The 7,500-nt window shown below is 40.5% G+C and overlaps 1 protein-coding gene across 5 annotated transcripts in view; it reads right to left on the bottom strand.

Moving 5' to 3' along the window:
• LOC136829385 (DNA ligase 1-like) overlaps nt 1-7,500 on the bottom strand; it is a 658,152-nt gene that overhangs the window by 33,846 nt on the left and 616,806 nt on the right. The window contains exon 1 of one of the 5 annotated variants that reach the window (XM_067087865.1): nt 5,114-6,916. The exons of the other annotated variants lie outside the window; for them this stretch is intronic. The gene's annotated coding sequence lies outside the window, so the exon portion shown is untranslated. Of the gene's footprint in view, nt 1-5,113; nt 6,917-7,500 lie in introns of those variants that run through there. 5 annotated transcript variants of the gene reach the window in all.

Raw genomic sequence — 7,500 nt, 5'->3', positions numbered from 1 at the left:
CGCATCCGCCACTGAATAATTTACGAGTCTACAGAAGATGGGCATAGTTGAGGATGTCTTGGGCGATCGGAATTTCCTTTTCTCGGCCGCTGCCTTAATTCGTTTAAGTGTTACTTGAGTTGATTATTAAATTTCCTATTTAAAAGGGGACCAAGGACAGCGTTGACATGCAGGACGGATCTCGGCGGCAGACGGGCGTTCGTGCGTCGTGTCTTATGCACTGCCTTAATTGGACTTTTTACTTCGTCCTGTTAGCCTTCTGTTCACTTAATTCTGTACTTTATTTTCACATTAACATCTATTAATTTTGTGTTGCAAATACGGAATAAATAAAGCTTTATTGTCATAAAACTTACAGGACTAGAAGAAACGATTAAACTGACGAATATCAATCGTTTTTTTCCTCTTCTCAAGCAAGATTTTTCTTTCAATCAGAGCCCTTTACCGAACATCGTTTCTCCCTCCCACTCTCTTCCTTTCCCCTCTAATTACCTGAAATCGGGTGAATAATCGGCCACCATTTTCGATCCACAATGACATAGGTTTTTATTCCTTGCGGGAGCACAGAGACGAAGGAAAAAAAAAGGAAAAAAGAAAAATGAAACATATGAGTAGCGGCGCCTTCTGCATATAGCTTCGACATTATGGATGAGGCAGGAGAATATCCATAGTTACAGACTCCACATTTTTAATGTTTATGATTATTGCCACAGTAAAAAGGAAAAGACAGCCGAGCCGAGGAGGGATAGGGAGGGACGAATGGAGGGTATCGGGAGGGGTGATTTGGGGTACCCTGAGCGGGTATGATTCTGTTAGGGAGAGGAATACCCCAAACCCCCCCACCTGACGGGGGAACCAAACGCGATGGTGGTAATTTCGACCCAGACAGAGATCCGAAGACATGATCGATATTCGGGTGGCCGCGGCATGAAAAACACAGTTCCATAAAACATGATGGCTATTAGTCAAATAACTTTGCACATTTTTAGCACATGCGCACCTCACAGGAATCAGGAAAGAAGAACAAAAAATAACAAAAAAATAAAAAAAAGTGCTCGGGCCACCAGCACTTTCAGATCTTATCGCGATAATGTCGGCGATAATGATTTAAAGATTTTTTTTATTTTTTTGTCTTTTAGGCGCTAGAAGGTCTCTGATAGGTAAAAGCTAACAAGGTGTTCCAGTCAAATAGATTTCCAGGCGTCAGTGTAAGCGTTAAGAAATATGCAGCCCACAGTATGAAATTTTTGCTTACAATGGACCCAGTGGTTTTTTCTTTCGTAAATGAGGTTACTGTGTCAGTCTTCGAATTTAAATGTTGATTCAAAATCCTGAAGGTCAACCAAACACCTGAGATGAGGTCACACTTAGGACCTTGTATGAGTACGCAGACACCCCTGAGGAGGAGGATACAGTCACCCGGACTATGCAAGGGCGCTGTAATGACGTACAACAACAGCGGCCGACAAAAACTTTCCATGGAGGTGAATGGAAATCCCCAAACCAACCATACACACGAGTAGAGGCGACGGCCATTACTTGCCGACGATTCACAGAGGGGCAAGAGGTAATAATTACCGACCTGCTAAACGACCGATGCAGATCACTTAAGACCCACGTGCAAATTTGGGGGTCTGAGGTAGTTTGTGGATACCTAAGCGCAAAGCTATGACGAGTCGTTTTTCATGGAATTTTTTCTTACTTTTTTTTTTGACCGTATTTGATGTAGCCAAAGGCCTACGCCTGCCCTACCTTCCCACCCCATCCCACCAGGCCCTACACACCCCCACACCCCGAAACGTTCGAGAAAGAAAGGCTTGGCGAAAGTCTTCCATGAGGCTATGAAGAGTTGAATACGTTGTTATTACCCTGTGGAAAACGAAGGCGCTTCATGACGTCAAAGAAACAAAAGTATAAAAGGAAAAAACATCGAACGGAGAGCGAGTGAACGGAGGCAGATGTGAGGTGCATTCCACGATGTTGAAATAGTTTTGCGTGTTTTAATTTTTTGTTGCCGACGATGGCGCCGAATGAAAGAGGCTCCAGTCATGTTGCATAGTTGTCATAGAACATTCAGTCGTAATACACGACTTTTGGCCCGTGTTCGTAAGGTTATTTAAAGGTGTCTCAGGATGAGAAAAATACCTCTCTGGAAATTCGAAAGGTCGTAAGCAACAGAATGAATGGGATGTTCTTTCGTGCCATTTGTTTTTTATTGGTAACTTTCGTCTTGTTCATTTAGGGACCTCGATATCACTGGTCAAAGGTGTTAAAAGACCTCCTCCTAGCGGTGGATGATGCAACCCTTTGTGACGTCATCACATGAGGAGAGTTGCCCGTCAAACTCTCAACGCCCACTGGAGACAAATTATATCCATCTCTAATTATCCGTTATAGATCCTGTTTTCTTTTTTAATGTTCACTAATATCACTTAAGAATCAATTGCTGTTAATGAGTATTTTCGGTGTCATACTGTCCAGGAAATGAAGTCAGCCACGATGGAAAGAACGACGAAGCCTCCATGGCGCCAGTGGAGACGGATACACGTAGTAGGAAGATTCCCAAAGCCTGCTATCAACGGGCCCCCTTTTGCAACAAGGTTCTTTGCGGCAATTTTCTTGACGCCGCTGTGGCGCGGGGGGCGTGAACGACTAAGTGTGAGTAAAAAATGACGGAATGAATCTAATGCACAAGAATTTTCGAATAACTGTTATTCTCTGAAACATAATGAAATTCTTGAGTGGACGGGACAATTCCCTGCCTGTCTCCCTAACTCCTCGGAGGCGAACAACGGGCTGACAAAATTTAATCTAAACGTAATAAGTCGGCCTTCTTTCATAAAGGTCTTAAAGAATAATGGGGTTTCCTGGCTGGCCCGGGGCGCAGCTGAGAATATACTTCAATGGTCTAAAAATAAAGGCACAACCTCACTCTCTCTCTCTTTTTAGCTGTTTAAAAGAGAGAGGAGGGGGAGGAGGAGGCCACTTTCGACCCGAGCGTCCGTCAGTAATCGATGAGGTTTAAAGCAGAGGGAGTTGGGCCTCACAATGTCACCCTGGTGGCTATTTCGAGTGGGGCCAACCGAGTCCTTGTCACAATGGCCTGAAGGAACTGCGGTGCCAAGAGCGGTCTCAGAGGTCGGTAAAGATATCCGGAAGAGCCATAGGGTCAGGGCTCTCTCTTTCTCTCTCTCTTTATGTTCTTATTTTCTTCCTCGTCATTATCACTTTCATACATTTCATCGCAGTCTTTGGGATTTCTAACGTCACTTCAGTATGTATCGGTTTTCTTCAGTGTCTGTAAGTTCATTACTGTAATAATTCAATGAAATGTATTCACTTATCTTCTTACTAATTCTATTTTTCTGTGGAAAACTTTGTTTCGTTCATCAACCGCACAGAATTGCTCTTCCCAGCGTTTTCTTTTTCATATATTCACATTGTTTTAATAGCCTTTTAAATGCTATTAAACAATTATAGGCTCCACGTCCTTCTTAAAACTACTTCTCTTGCAGCCTTTACCTTGTACTTATGGTAACACTATAAACATTTTGTTTAAAAATAATTTATAATGGAAATTGTATAATGTACTAATACATCCGAAAGAATCTCTCTCTCTCTCTCTCTCTCTCTCTCTCTCTCTCCCAGGAACTATACCGTAAAAAATCGGAAACCTGCACGAGAAAATCTTAAGCGTTTCAGCGCGGCTTGTATGAAAGTCGTGCAACCGAACGCGCTACATTTGCCCCCGAGAGGAAATGTTTTACTTGATTTCCGTGTCTTTATTAACTGATAAGAGACTTAGAATATAATAACTTTTACACGCAATCGTCACTCTGGGGCCAGCCGTGTATAATCTGAAATTAGCCTCTGCTCCGCTAAGAGCATTTTAGGGGCGCCTCAAATGGCCAGATAGAAGTCATAATAGATTATTATCTTTTGGGAAAAGTTAAGGGAGAATGAAATACATTCTCTGTCTGCCTGTGTGTGTGTGCGCCTGTCTGTCTGTCTCCCTCTCACACGTACACGAATGTGTATATATATATATATATGTGTGTGTATATATATATATATATATATATATATATATATATATATATATATATATATATATATATATATATATATATATATATATATATATATATATATATATATATATATATATATATATATAGTATATATATATATATATATTGTCATTTATACAATCGTATATATAGATATATAATATATATATATAATATATATAGTATATACTGAAGATGACTTTGTAATTTAAAAGTTGAAAGTATATGGTACCACTTACCTTTTATTTGGGATAAAAGTTGAAAGTGGACTTTTTATTTTCAATGATATATATATATATATATATATATATATATATATATATATATATATATATATATTCGCGTTTCTAGTTGTACTGTACGATTCTAATGAAAAATTCCAGTGTAAAAACCTACGAATATATTAAATACTATTTACTGTGAGAAATGGATTTTTCTCAAAACTGGAAAAACAAATAAGAAAATGACCAAATAATCTCAGCTGTAAACTTGCAGCAGTCTTAATTTTCCCGAAATATCAGTATATGTCGAAAATACTGTGGAATTTCCCCCTAGTTTCATAGTGAATCCTTGGACGAAACTTCATTTATGATTTAAATCTTTTATGTGGTCTATATATTCTTTATATATATATTGTGTATTTTTCCTTATATAGGTTAAGAAGAAAATGTTTTTCTTTTCAAGTCTCCATTTCTCTGCATTAATGTAATTTAAAAGAAATCATCTTAAAAGGTTGTTTAGTTACGTGATGTCGGGATACATGTGCCAGAATTGAAATAACTACAAAATGAAAGAAAAAAAAAACCATCCGCGTACTGTAGCTTAAAAAGCTAAATCTTAAGAGAAGATCAAAGCAAATAATTAACTGGCAAGGAGTACAATCAACACACCTGCATCACTGACAACGCCCTAAGTATCTGCTCCTATAAAGTTATTCAGAAGTGCTTCTCCAGTCATAATTTATGCATGTATGTGTATGACATACATTAATACAGTAATTTAATGCTCAATCATACAGAAGGATAAATGTTATGAAGCCTTACCTTAGCATGAAAATTCGCCATTTCTGTAAACATCGCTGTCGCTTCATGATCGAAAGTTCAAGATATCATGGCAAAATAAAATAATTCGGTGTCCTTGCTGGGCGATGAATAGAAAATACGTAATATTTTCTTTTCCTACTTGAACTGGAGAATTACATACCCATTAATGAGACGAATATTTTGAGGTTACTCTATTCTATCATCACTTGACTAAACAATGTTCTCTGTTTCAGCAGTATGATTTCCGCTCACACAATTTCTCACAATTCACTGTTCAAAGTTCATTATTTCTGTAGAAACTGTCATTAGTAATACCGATGTTACATGCGTATGTTTTCGAAGGAAATGATTCACTGCTTTAATGATTTAATTTAACTTTACGTTTTGTATTTTCACACTAATTCTTTTTTCAGCTCAGCGAGAGTTTAATTGCACAATTCGTAACACTGCCCACCATTGTGTCTTGGATTTCAACACAACGAAAGAAAGCATGAGCCGACTATGCAATAGTACAGAAACTATTATAACGACGGCTCTGGAAACACTGCCAAAGAATAACGCACATATCGGATTCAAAAGGGTCGCTCCCGATGGCCCGGGCAGGAACGAATAGACCGAGGTCTCGAGAGACTCTCCCAGGAACGATGTGACTGACGCCGGAGTAATGCGATGACTGCAGCACCTCGGGACTCTCTCGGGTGATTTCGATGCTGGCCATGGCGAGCCGTGCCGGCGGTTCCCAACTCAGGTATTCATTCCTACGTACCCCCGGTACGGGACAGTAAGGCGCCTTGAAGGACGCACTGCTTTGCACGGGATGCCGATTCCTTTTGGTGGCTCCCGAGAGGAGGTCATCACGGCGGGGACAAATGGACGGGGAGGCCCTCGGTGTCTCGGTCGAAATGCCGAGATCTCGGCGGCATCGATGAAAGGCTCAAGAGGCTGAGGACCTCCTGTGGCTGTGATCAGACTGCCATGGTGTGCCCGACTGTACCACAATCAATTACCGGCCAATTAATTCCATAGCCGTTTGTACTATATAGCGAGAGAGCAGCGACTGGCCGTCAGCCAAGGCTTTCTTCGTCGCTGTTCCCGTCTTCATTTTTTTTTTTTTGGCTGGAGTGTTCCCCCGCTTACCTTCTACAGCGCCCGACATTATCAAAACAAGATCTCAAATATCCTATAATCTAATCTTAATTAAGATATACATCGCCGTCCAGGGCTTTTGGTTGCGTCCAAGTGGAGACTTTACAAGGACAGGATGAGGCGGATCTGTAATACCATTACCACCTTTTTTTTTCTTCATATTTTTTGCTTCGTCTTTCTTTTGTTTTGTTTTTTGTCATCTGGGTGATATTATGGTCCGTTAGCCACCGCCTCTCTCATGCTCATTTCCTTTCTTGCTAGAACTAGCCCCGCTGTTATAAGATACGCTCGCATCTTGCGTGCAGTACCTTGAATTAAACTTTCCAATACGTGAGGCACGATGCCCTAAAGTGCCCTTCATGACACAATTACCTCTTCTTCGCTTCCTTCTTCGGTTCTTCGCCTCATATTTTTCTCATCTTTTCACCCCTTACAGTAGATGTGACACTTCTGGAGAACCTCAAAATATCTAGTCGTCTGCGCTCGGTGAGAAAGAAAGGAAAGGCAAGGAGAAAAGAACTAAAAAGAAGTTGAACTCACGTTGACCGTCATTCACAACTATCAAAAGGTTGTGAATCTGATTCCCCCATTGGTCTGCCACGCCCCCATCATGGCCATTCACAGAACGGCTTCAACCTCGACTGATTTAACCGCAAAGGCAAAAAGTCTAACCTCAGCTCCTGAGCCTTTGAAGAGGTGTGTGTGTGTGTGTGTGTGTGAGAGAGAGAGAGAGAGAGAGAGAGAGAGAGAGAGAGTAAGGGATTGTTTAACGAAGAATTCATCATTTTGTCTCAAAACTTCAAGCTACAGCAGACGTTATTCAATAAAGTCTTCGTTGGAAGTGAACTCAATAGTTTTTCCATTAGTGTTTTGTTAGTACTTCAGTATTTTCTTGCATCCACAGTAGAAAATCCTTACGTTATAATGACCAAATATTTTGGGTATATCAAACACAAGCTTTCTTCCAGATTTCAATCACACTAAGCACAGGGCAACGAATGAAAAGCCATTTCAATTCACGGATACGCTTTTAAACTTAAACTGAGGCTTCCCAAGATAAAGCGCCATGTTGCATCAAAAGTAGCACGAATAAGGCAAGGAATACACACACCAATTAGAATAAGAAAAGGAGGCGCTGACTGAGGGTAAGGTGTTAGAAAGACGGGAGAAGAAAAGCTACACCCACTGCCTCATCAGAATCAACCCACCAAGACTCAATCGCCAAGAACAGCAATCTACCA

Source organism: Macrobrachium rosenbergii, chromosome 44, assembly GCF_040412425.1.
Source record: "Macrobrachium rosenbergii isolate ZJJX-2024 chromosome 44, ASM4041242v1, whole genome shotgun sequence".
Lineage (NCBI taxonomy): Eukaryota > Metazoa > Arthropoda > Malacostraca > Decapoda > Palaemonidae > Macrobrachium > Macrobrachium rosenbergii.
The sequence above is the reverse complement of the archived record's forward strand: the minus strand, read 5'-3'. Positions and strand labels throughout refer to the sequence as shown.